The sequence below is a fragment of the Astyanax mexicanus genome, chromosome 10 (assembly GCF_023375975.1).
Source record: "Astyanax mexicanus isolate ESR-SI-001 chromosome 10, AstMex3_surface, whole genome shotgun sequence".
NCBI classification, from domain to species: Eukaryota; Metazoa; Chordata; class Actinopteri; order Characiformes; family Acestrorhamphidae; genus Astyanax; species Astyanax mexicanus.
Window position 1 is genome coordinate 54,294,503 of NC_064417.1, and position 13,062 is coordinate 54,307,564.

Below are 13,062 nucleotides of genomic sequence, written 5' to 3' on the forward strand. Positions count from 1 at the left end.
ACCAGATCAGGAGAATCTCTCACTATCTTTAATAAACTCCTGAAGACAGAGCTCTTCAAAGAGCACTTACTCTCCTAACACCTCTAACACACTAACTACTTCTAACCTCATTTCCTTCTTCCCCTCCTTCACTTTTCTATCTCCTTACTTCCCTTTGACCTCCTTTAAGCCCTATCTAGACAATGTTTTTACCTTTAACTTCTATTACTTTTGTACTTCATTATTGTAAGTCGCTTTGGACAAAAGCGTCTGCCAAATGTAATGTAATAATAACTGTTTTTAATGTCTGTTTGAGGTTTTAAACTGTGTTTTTACAGTGTTTTAGTATTCAGTCTGACTGAACCGTCTAACCGTTCAGCTCTTTATGTCTCTTTATTCACTGCAGTTTAATCACATCCTGAGTTTAGTTTTATGTTTATTTAAGCAGGTAATTAATGATTTTGAGTGAGATCAGGTTAAAACAGCTGAATTATGAATAGTTTTATTCTGTGAGCAGGAGTTAGTTCTGTAGAGGTGGACTGTTTAACTTTAGGTAAAAGTAAAAGTCATCACTTGCTAAAACTCCCCCCCCCCCCCCCCCCAGTTCTTAGATCAGCACTCAGCCTGAGATTCTGAGAATTCACCATATAAAATATTTATAACACCTGAAGTGCAGCTTCACATCCAGGTTAATCACGGATATGAAGATACAAGTCAAATAAACTAACAACCTTTACTACATACAGCTCAATAAAAAATAAGAAATCACTTAAAAATGATGAGTTTCTTTAATTTTATCAAATTAAAATCCTCTGGAATATAATCAAGAGGAAGATGGATGATCACAAACCATCAAACCACCAAACTGAACTGCTTGAATTTTTGCACCAGGAGTAAAGCAGCATAAAGTTATCCAAAAGCAGTGTGTAAGACTGGTGGAGGAGAACATGATGCCAAGATGCATGAAAACTGTGATTAAAAACCAGGTTTATTCCACCAAATATTGATTATTTCTGAACTCTTAAAACTTTATGAATATGAACTTGTTTTCTTTGCATTATTTGAGGTCTGAAAGCTCTGCATCTTTTTTGTTATTTCAGCCATTTCTCATTTTCTGTAAATAAATGCTCTAAATGAGAATATTTTTATTTGTAATTTGGGAGAAATGTTGTCTGTAGTTTATAGAATAAAACAACAATGTTCATTTTACTCAAACATAAACCTATAAATAGCTAAATCAGAGAATACAGTGCAGTAATTTGTTGATTATTGTGTCTGGATGCAGTAATGTATTATATGTATTATTGTCTGTATGCAGTGTGGAGGTGTGGATCAGGACCTGAAGGTTTATAATGGACTGAGAGCTGAATCAGAAGCTTCACAGGGGGCTGTAAGGACAGTGGTCAGGACAGCAGGAAGGACAGCAGGAAGTGACCTCGAGAGATGCTCTATGATGTAACGAGACAATGACTCAAAGCAGACAAATAACTCAGATAAAGAATCACCCTATTAAAACACCGCGGCCTGACCTGAAGAGGCTGAGCGCACAAGCCATCCCAGAATGACCTGAAACACATCTAATAGGAATAGATTTTATCATTTTATTCAGTTCTGGGAAAAGGTCGTCTGAGGCTACAGAATATGTTTGGTGACGATATTGTTAATGAGGAGAGTAACCGCTGGTTAAATTATCAGTGGGAGAGCTGGTGGAGATATAAGGAGATCTGCGAAAGTGCAGCAGCCAGAACAAGATGCAAAAAATAATAATTTGTGTGCATTATTTAGTCAAACCCTACAAACTAAACATGAAGTTTTATCCGATTTTATCAGTGATATGAAATATTTTATGTGAAATGATAATCTCTCTGCACAACCAGTAAGCTGATTGGCTTTTTTTTAAGGGTGGGACATTACTCATAAATGTACGCCATAATTACCTTTAATAATAACTTCCATTTATTTTGTTTTATTCTAATTTTCATCTCATTTTGTCCCAAGTTTACACAGCCAATTACACAACCCACTTATTACTCAGGACTCTCAGGACTCCTCCTATCACTAGTGATGCTCAAACACCAGGAGGGTGAAGACCAGCACACACCTCCTCTGATACATGTGACGTCAGACTCCGCCTCTTTTTAAACTGTTGCTGATGCTGTAGCATTGCCGAGTAGCATCACAGCGCTAACGCTCGGAGGAAAGCGCAGCGACTCGGTTCTGATACATCAGCTCACAGACGCAGGCTTGTGCTGATCCACATCAATAAGCGCCATCTACTGTACTGTACTGTACCCACCCAGAGAGAGCAAGGACAACTGTGTTCTCTCAGGACTCCAGCAGCTGATGGCAAGCTGCATAACTGGGATTCGAAACCAGCAATCTCCCGAATACCCAAGAAGTCCCATTCATACTGATTCATCTCTAATGTAACTGTCTGCCTGTGCTCTGAAGTAACTATAAAGACTTTACTGTAAATCTGTGTAAAATATTTCCATTCATTACTCTGCAGGTAGAAGTATATTTTAGATACTCGGTTTAATAAAATACTTCTGTAGAAGTTTTAAAAGTATCAACTCAAGATTTTTACTCAGTGTGCTTAAAAAGTACTGGTTTCAAAACTACTTAAAGTATAAAAGTAAAAGTAATTTAAGGAGAAAAAATAAAAAAGCTATTAAGAACAAAAGCTTAGGCCACGCCCACAGAGTCCTATAGTGCACTATTACCCCCCCCCCCCTCCCCAAAACACATTTTACTAAAACCTATAATGACTATAATAATGTTAAAATATTAAAATGTTAATGTTGATAATAGAATTTGGGATTTTGCACTAGACTGTTTCCTATTGTTTCAGCTGCATATATGCTGATTATAAATGAATGTATTTTAGTAGAATGTAAATATATATACACGTGTGCAGGTGTGATGGATCACAGTATAAACCAATAGGGAGTCAGAGTGGTATAGGTTTATACGTCTCTACATCCAATCACAATCAGATTCACTCTATCTGGATGGAGAGATTTATCTGGATAGGGGTTTTATTGAACGATGAGAAGCCGGAATGAAAACCAGCTGGAATGAAACAGGAGTAACGAGACTGTTTTTATTCAAATAAAAGGAGGAGAAAGTTCAGATTATTGTGTGAAAATGTAAAAACAATAACTGCAGTAAAGTAGAGATAAAATACATTAAGGTATATTTAAGGTAATGTAATCTAAATGTGATCTAATATCCTCTGATGTATCTGAACAGAGTCTCTTCGGGTCTCACAGTGAAGTTAAAGCTGTAAATCAGTCTCTGTATAAACAGGTGAATAAACCGAGCGTCCGCCGGTTAGCATGTGCTGTTTTATAACGCGCTGCAGATCTTTAAAATGCTAATGCCTCGTTCAGATCCGGCTGAACAGCAGCAGAAGAGCCACTTTATTCTGACTGAGTCACAGATAAACCCCCCCACTGCACTGTTCCTCCTCCTCCTCCTGATCCACAGCACTACTGAACCCTTCAGAACCACAGAGAGAGCAGTAATCACACAGATAATTAAACACCATCATCACAACACACACTGAACACTACACTACTATAATAACACAAATAAAACACAAATAAAAATACATCCAATCAGACTCATTTATAAACACACATCACATTACAGGAACTTCATCAGCCCAGTCTCTGCAGATCCTGTGTATAGAGAATACTGGAGTTATTATTGGAGTTTTTATTTATATCTTGGTAATTTGTTGTTATAATACATCCTATCAGACTGATTTACTAACAGGAGGAACATTAGGAACCTCTACAGCTCTCTACATGCTGAGACGTCTGCCGTGTTGTAGTGTTACACATCCATTAAACACTACTACTGTGTGTGTAGATCAATAAATATTGTCCTAAATATCAGCCTTAATTTACAATCATTTATTGTTACTGGGAACCTTTTACACTACCAATCAACACCTCTATTACACACTGCACACCTCAATTCTTTTCTCTTTACTTTTGCACTGAAGCTCTTTAGGCGCTTAATCCTATCAAATCATATATTGTTTAAAAAAAGAGGAGGAGATTTTTAGCAAACAGTCCATTGGTCGAGACGTCTGGCTGACCCACATGGAAACAGCAGCTTTAGCCTTTAGCTCAGATTAACATGATTAAGAACTGAGTCTCAGTTTTCAGTATTAGAGTTAATCTGACAGGAGGAGAAGAACTGCAGTAATAAAGTTATTAATAAGATAATTAAACAATAGTGAAGTTCTAAAACTTTTAACCGGTAGTGTCTATGAAATATTCTCATTTAGAGCATTTATTTACAGAAAATGAGAAATGACTGAAATAACTAAAAAGATGCAGAGCTTTCAGACCTCAAATAATACAAAGAAAACAAGTTCATATTCATAAAGTTTTAAGAGTTCAGAAATAATCAATATTTGGTGGAATAATCCTGGTTTTTAATCACAGTTTTTTTTTCATGCATCTTGGCATCATGTTCTCCTCCACCAGTCTTACACACTGCTTTTGGATAACTTTATGCTGCTTTACTCCTGGTGTAAAAATTCAAGCAGTTCAGTTTGGTGGTTTGATGGTTTGTGATCATCCATCTTCCTCTTGATTATATTCCAGAGGATCATCATTTTTAAATGTCTCTTCCTGTATAAATGTATATACAGTATATATCTACAGTTAAAATCTTCTGTTTTTCTCAGTAAAATCTTGGCGCTTGGTGTAAAGTGTCTGATTTTATTCTCAGTGTTTATATTTTATATCTGTATGAGCTCTTTATCTCCTGTGAGCTGCAGCAGCTGAACTGTTAGACGAGCTTTTATAATAATAATAATAATAATAATAATAATAATAGAGAGTATATAGTATCTACATTATTCCACTGTCCTGATCTACTGCCCTGTATAATAACCCCACTCTGCACCTCCATCAAATTAATATAAATCATATTTACCTGTTTATTATTTACAGTAAACCAGACCCAACCGCTAAACACTGAAACCATCCGTCTGACAGCAGAGACTCATTATATATTTATAATATATTTAACCTTTAGTTACCTTTAACCCCGTGTACACAATAACCTGATAATAAACTCAATTATAAATAATACATATTTCATCTCCTGTAAACAGCTCTGAGTGTGTGTTATGACATTTTGGTAATTTGTTGTTATAATAGTTTATATATTGCTGATAATTGGGGAGACATATCTTATCATGGAGAACACAAACTTAATGTATGGAATAACAAAAATAAAAAAAGTAGTTTCTGCCAACAGTCTATCTTCCTCCCGCCTGGTTTAAACAGCAGCAGAGCTTCTGAATATATCTACACTGATGGGCGTGGTGTTCTGGAAATGAGGTGTGTTCAGGTACATTTCTGGAGTTTTATCTTGTTTATCTTGGTAACAGAAAACACAGGAGCTCCACTGACTGAATACAACCTAGACAGACGCCAACAGTCAGACGTTCATCGCTATCTCGGTAACACAGGCGCCGTGCCGAGCCGAGCGTACACCCCCACTTATTACACACACATGAACACACAGCAGCACAAACCCAACTTTTACATCAACAATAAACAGAATAGTAAATAAAATAACATTGCTGTTCCCGTAAATGAGCTGCTGGAGCTCCTTCACAGCGTCAACCAGCAGCTCAGTTTCCTCTGCTGAGAAGAGTTTGTTGAACACGTCCAGGTAGCTGCACCGTTACAATAGCAATCCACCAAAGTCAGAGCTCACCTGATCTACTCTTAAAGAGAATGATGAGCAAGAGACACTCTGATTGGTTTATTTCACGTTACACCCAAAATTAACCACACCATGATCGGGAGATTGATTGGTTATAATCCTGGTCATGCAGCTTGCCATCAGCTGCCGGAGCCCCAAGAGAGCACACAAAGTTGTCCTTGCTCTCTCTGGGTAGGTACAGTACAGTAGATGGCGCTCTCTCTTTCCCCTCATCACTCCTAGGGTGATGTGGATCAGCACAAGGCTGCGTCTGTGAGCTGATGTATCTGAACCGAGTCGCTGCGCTTTCCTCCGAGCGTTAGAGCTGTGATGCTACTCGGTAATGCTACAGCATCAGCAACAGCTCAAAAAGAGGCGGAGTCTGACTTCACATGTGTCGGAGGAGGCGTGTGCTGGTCTTCTTCACCCTCCTGGTGTTGGAGCATCACTAGTGATAGAGGGAGGAGTCCTAATGAGGGTGTTGGGTAATTGGCCGTGTAAAATTGGTAGAAAATGGGAAAAAAATTTTTAATAAAATAAAATAAAATAAAAAATCTTTATGTTGAGATGAACGTTGAGTAATTGTGGAGAACCCTGAGGTGTGGAGAGGAGTCTCGGTCTGAAGGTTCTTTAACAGAACCCGGTTCCACTTCAGCTTCACTACAGAACCGGGTTCTGAATCACCGTTACTTTAGAGATTGAAGGTGGTTTATGATTCCGGCGGATCCGGTTGCGTAGTTACCAGTCAGCTCACGGATCATCAAAGGGCAGAGGGGGCGGGTCATTCTCACGCATGCATAATAAAGACGTGCGCGAGAGCGGCTGCTGTAAGAGTATAATACAGCTCTGTTAATGAGACACTCTCAAATCTGAACCGCCCGGATTCTGATCAGAGATAATGATCCGGTTCATCTGCAGCGCCGGAGCAACAATTAACCAAAATATACTTATAATAAAGAACTGCAGCTACTGAACGCTTTAATAATCCAGTATTCTGAATAAATAATCTGATAAATAATATACGATTTTGCTTGGTTAAAGAGAAAATAATACATTTTATTTAATAATGAACAACTAATCGTTTCATTTTAATATTCTTTTTACATTTTAATAAATTCACATTGCACATAACAACGAGCTACTAATGAATAGTGTTATCACCATATCAACAATTTAAACTATAAAATGATGATATTTCCTGAATTATCTGCATAGTAACACCTTAACAACCACCTCACAGCATCATACAGTAGTACAGTAACCACCTGGGAAACCTCCTAGCAACATTTTATCTCCAATATCAAACACTTAGCAACTCCATGGCAACCAACTAGCAACCACTTAGAATACCATAGCTACCAGTGTGTGGAAAACATAAAAGCACCTTATTATTATTAATAATAGTGGTAGTATTATGGTTCTATATTAGATTTATCTTGTTATTGTTATATCATTTTTAGACTATAACTATAATAACAGGTGTTTGTATACAAATCAGAATGTGAGTAATATCAGGTTATTATTATTATTATTATTATTATTATTATTATTATTATTATTATTATTATTAATAATAGCGGTAGCGGTATTAGCAGTATTATTATTTTTAGACTATAACCATAATAACATCTGTTTATATATGAATCAGAATCAGAATGTGATTAATATCAGGTTACGATTAATATTGATATTATTAGCAGTATTATTATGTTTAGACTATAACTATAATAACAGGTGTTTGTATGTGAATCAGAATGTGATTAATATCAGGTATTGTGATGGTGTACAGTAGGGATGTCAGTGTTATGGGCGAGTCTCTGATAAAAACACTTATAGACGGATGGGTGTGTAGTGGATTCAGAGGCGGAGCTTATCCTGAGTGATTTATTTAAATTCTGCAGGAGGGGGCGTGGCTGTGGTGGCTCTGCAGGAGGGGGCGTGGCCGGCGCGGTGGCTCTGCAGGAGCCCTGAACTCCAGGCCTGTCTCACTGCGCTGATGCATGTGGAATAATGGGCTGTAATTTAGCAGCTCGACAGTTTAAATATGCATTTCTGCAGCTCCGCTACCGTCAGGAGCATCACCAGCACTTTCACCACGGATACACTGATTTATCACCAGAGAACAACCACCCTGAACTGTGCACGACAGAGCTGTTAAACCACACCATTACTATTATTATTATTATTATTATTATTATTATTATTATCATCAGAGCAGCAGTACTGTTATACAGTGTGTATACTTCCTCAGTCAGCAGTGCAGGACTGGAGGTACCTGTAGAGTCCTGTAGAGTCCTGTAGAGTCTTTTAGAGTCTTGTACAGTCTTGTAGAGTCCCATAGAATCCAGCAGAGTCCTCTAGAATCTTGTAGAGTCCTGTAGAGTCCCATAGAGTCTAGCACAGTTTAGTAGAGTCCTGTAGAGTCTAGTGGAGTCCTGTAGCGTCTTGTAGAGTCCTGTAGAGTCTAATAGAATCCTATAGAGTTATCTAGAGTCATGTAGAATCCTGTAGAGTCATGTAGCGTCCAGTAGAGTCTTTTAGAGTCCATTACAGTCCTGTAGAGTCCAGTAAATTCTAGTAGAGTCCTGTAGAGTCTAGTAGAGTCTAGTACAGTCCTGTAGAGCTAAGTAGAGTTCTGTAGAGTTTCATAGAGTCCAGAAAAGTCCTGTAGAGTCCAGTAGAATCCTGTAGAGTCCAGTGGAGTCCAGTAGAGTCCTGTAGAGACCAGTAGAGTCCTGTAGAGTCCCATGGAGTCCAGTAGAGTCATGTAGGAACCTGCAGAGTCCTGTAGATACTTTACAGTCCAGTAGAAATTAGCAGACTGGGTATACAAGCTTAGTTTCGAAGTCTAGACTAGAGTAGAGAAAGGGGGCGGGGCTTATGTAGACTCCTCCTTCTCGTTAGCTTATTGGTCACACACATGGACCAGTCTAATAAGGATTTATGGTGACATCACATGTGAAAGTCACATGATCACACTGAGCAGGAAATGTGTGAGCTTTTCTGTTTCTTCACAGAGCGTCATCTACTGTACCCAATCAGAGAGAGCAAGGCCAACTGTGCTCTCTTGGGGCTCTGGCAGCTGATGGCAAGCTGCATGACCAGGATTCAAACCAGCGATCTCCCGATTACAGTTGCAGAAACTGCATTTTTGTCTGTTTATTAAAGATCCTTCACTTTAAAAGCGACTGTTTCAGAGTTTCTGTAACACAGAGATTCCTCTGGGATTGTTTCAGCGGTGGGGGCAGGCCCACACTGTGTGCTCATATAACTTTAATATATCATCGTATAGTCTTTATATAACGCTAATAAGAATAATAAGGATAAAAATGATGAATGAACTGTACAGCGCTGGTTTAACAGAGCGGTGTAGAGATCAGAGAGAGGAGGGGAAGAGAGGATGGAGTGATTTATATTTATGAAAATAAAGAGCAGAAGTGTTTCTGAGCTACAGGGATGATAAATATATGATGATATGTATTTTTAATTATCAGAATTTGGCACACATTCGTACTGTATTTAATATTCAGAGTTTCACAGCTCTGAACCTCCTGACTCTCAGTACTGAGAGATTAATCTGATTAAACCTGATAATTAAGATTATAAATATAGAAGCTTTAGAGTGAATCTCAGTAGAGAAACCTGTGAACAACTCTTTATATAACAGTAATTTACATATTTTACAATTTACCTTAAATAAAAACTGAAATATAAGAAGGTTATTTTATTTTTACACTGTTTTAATATAAAAACTGATGTACGGATGAAAGATCTGAGCAACACCTTACCAACAGCATACCAACACAATAGTAACAACTTAGCAACACCTTAGCAACAGCTTAACAACACAATAGTAACAACTTAGCAACACCTTAGCAACAGCTTAACAACACAATAGTAACAACTTAGCAACACCTTAGCAACAGCTTAACAACACAATAGTAACAACTTAGCAACACCTTAGCAACACCTTAGCAACAGCTTAACAACACAATAGTAACAACTTAGCAACACCTTAGCAACAGCTTCACAACAAAATAGTAACAACTTAGCAACACCTTACCAACAGCTTAACAACACAATAGTAACAACTTAGCAACACCTTAGCAACAGCTTAACAACACAATAGTAACAACTTAGCAACACCTTAGCAACAGCTTAACAACACAATAGTAACAACTTAGCAACACCTTAGCAACAGCTTCACAACAAAATAGTAACAACTTAGCAACACCTTACCAACAGCTTAACAACACAATAGTAACAACTTAGCAACACCTTAGCAACAGCTTAACAACACAATAGTAACAACTTAGCAACACCTTAGCAACAGCTTAACAACACAATAGTAACAACTTAGCAACACCTTAGCAACAGCTTAACAACACAATAGTAACAACTTAGCAACACCTTAGCAACACCTTAGCAACAGCTTAACAACACAATAGTAACAACTTAGCAACACCTTAGCAACAGCTTCACAACAAAATAGTAACAACTTAGCAACACCTTAGCAACACCTTAGCAACAGCTTAACAACACAATAGTAACAACTTAGCAACACCTTAGCAACAGCTTCACAACAAAATAGTAACAACTTAGCAACACCTTACCAACAGCTTCACAACAAAATAGTAACAACTTAGCAACACCTTACCAACAGCTTAACAACACAATAGTAACAACTTAGCATCACCTTAGCAACAGCTTAACAACACAATAGTAACAACTTAGCAACACCTTAGTAACAACTTAGCAACACCTTAGCAACAGCTTAACAACACAATAGTAACAACTTAGCATCACCTTAGCAACAGCTTAACAACACAATAGTAACAACTTAGCAACACCTTAGCAACAGCTTAACAACACAATAGTAACAACTTAGCAACACCTTAGCAACAGCTTAACAACACAATAGTAACAACTTAGCAACACCTTAGCAACAGCTTAACAACACAATAGTAACAACTTAGCAACACCTTAGCAACAGCTTAACAACACAATAGTAACAACTTAGCAACACCTTAGCAACACCTTAGCAACAGCTTAACAACACAATAGTAACAACTTAGCAACACCTTAGCAACAGCTTCACAACAAAATAGTAACAACTTAGCAACACCTTAGCAACAGCTTAACAACACAATAGTAACAACTTAGCAACACCTTAGCAACACCTTAGCAACAGCTTCACAACAAAATAGTAACAACTTAGCAACACCTTACCAACAGCTTAACAACACAATAGTAACAACTTAGCAACACCTTAGTAACAACTTAGCAACACCTTAGCAACAGCTTAACAACACAATAGTAACAACTTAGCATCACCTTAGCAACAGCTTAACAACACAATAGTAACAACTTAGCAACACCTTAGCAACAGCTTAACAACACAATAGTAACAACTTAGCAACACCTTAGCAACAGCTTCACAACAAAATAGTAACAACTTAGCAACACCTTAGCAACAGCTTAACAACACAATAGTAACAACTTAGCAACACCTTAGCAACAGCTTAACAACACAATAGTAACAACTTAGCAACACCTTAGCAACACCTTAGCAACAGCTTAACAACACAATAGTAACAACTTAGCAACACCTTAGCAACAGCTTCACAACAAAATAGTAACAACTTAGCAACACCTTAGCAACAGCTTAACAACACAATAGTAACAACTTAGCAACACCTTAGCAACACCTTAGCAACAGCTTAACAACACAATAGTAACAACTTAGCAACACCTTAGCAACAGCTTCACAACAAAATAGTAACAACTTAGCAACAACTTACCAACAGCTTAACAACACAATAGTAACAACTTAGCAACACCTTAGCAACAGCTTAACAACACAATAGTAACAACTTAGCAACACCTTAGCAACAGCTTAACAACACAATAGTAACAACTTAGCAACACCTTAGCAACAGCTTCACAACAAAATAGTAACAACTTAGCAACACCTTACCAACAGCTTAACAACACAATAGTAACAACTTGGCAACACCTTAGCAACAGCTTAACAACACAATAGTAACAACTTAGCAACACCTTAGCAACAGCTTAACAACACAATAGTAACAACTTAGCAACACCTTAGCAACAGCTTAACAACACAATAGTAACAACTTAGCAACACCTTAGCAACACCTTAGCAACAGCTTAACAACACAATAGTAACAACTTAGCAACACCTTAGCAACAGCTTCACAACAAAATAGTAACAACTTAGCAACACCTTAGCAACAGCTTAACAACACAATAGTAACAACTTAGCAACACCTTAGCAACACCTTAGCAACAGCTTAACAACACAATAGTAACAACTTAGCAACACCTTAGCAACAGCTTCACAACAAAATAGTAACAACTTAGCAACACCTTACCAACAGCTTAACAACACAATAGTAACAACTTAGCAACACCTTAGTAACAACTTAGCAACACCTTAGCAACAGCTTAACAACACAATAGTAACAACTTAGCAACACCTTACCAACAGCTTAACAACACAATAGTAACAACTTAGCAACACCTTAGCAACAGCTTAACAACACAATAGTAACAACTTAGCAACACCTTAGCAACAGCTTAACAACACAATAGTAACAACTTAGCAACACCTTAGCAACAGCTTAACAACACAATAGTAACAACTTAGCAACACCTTAGCAACAGCTTAACAACACAATAGTAACAACTTAGCAACACCTTAGCAACAGCTTAACAACACAATAGTAACAACTTAGCAACACCTTAGCAACACCTTAGCAACAGCTTAACAACACAATAGTAACAACTTAGCAACACCTTAGCATCTTAGCCCAACAACACCATAGTAACGACCCTAGCTACACCTTAGCAACACCCTAACAACACCATAGTAATGACTGAGCAACACCTTAGAAACCTACCTGTTATCTTAGCCCAACACCATAGTAACGACTTAGCAATACCTTAGCAACAGCCTAACAACACCATAGTAACGACTTAGCAACACCTTAAGAACCTACCTGCTACCATAGTAATTGCACAGTAACACCTTAACAACCAACAGATATACAATAGGAACACCTTACTAACCACCTAGCAGCATCTTAGTAACCACCTGGAATAATATAGAGACCTCCTAGCAACACTATATCAAATAGGTATCAAATACTTCGCAAAACAATTGTAACCATACAGTAACCATTTGGAGTAACCATAGCAACCAGTGGAAAGCACAACAGCAGTTTATTATTATTATTATTATTATTATTATTATTATTATTATTATTAGTAGTAGTAGTAGTAGTATTACTACTACTTTAGTTTTAGACTTATTGTTCTTATTGT

The 13,062-nt window shown here is 37.5% G+C and overlaps 1 protein-coding gene across 1 annotated transcript in view; it reads right to left on the reverse strand.

Annotated features, from left to right (window-relative positions):
- The window catches only part of il1rapl2 (interleukin 1 receptor accessory protein-like 2), a 274,458-nt gene that overhangs the window by 51,247 nt on the left and 210,149 nt on the right, over window positions 1–13,062 (reverse strand). The gene's annotated exons all lie outside the window — the stretch shown is intronic.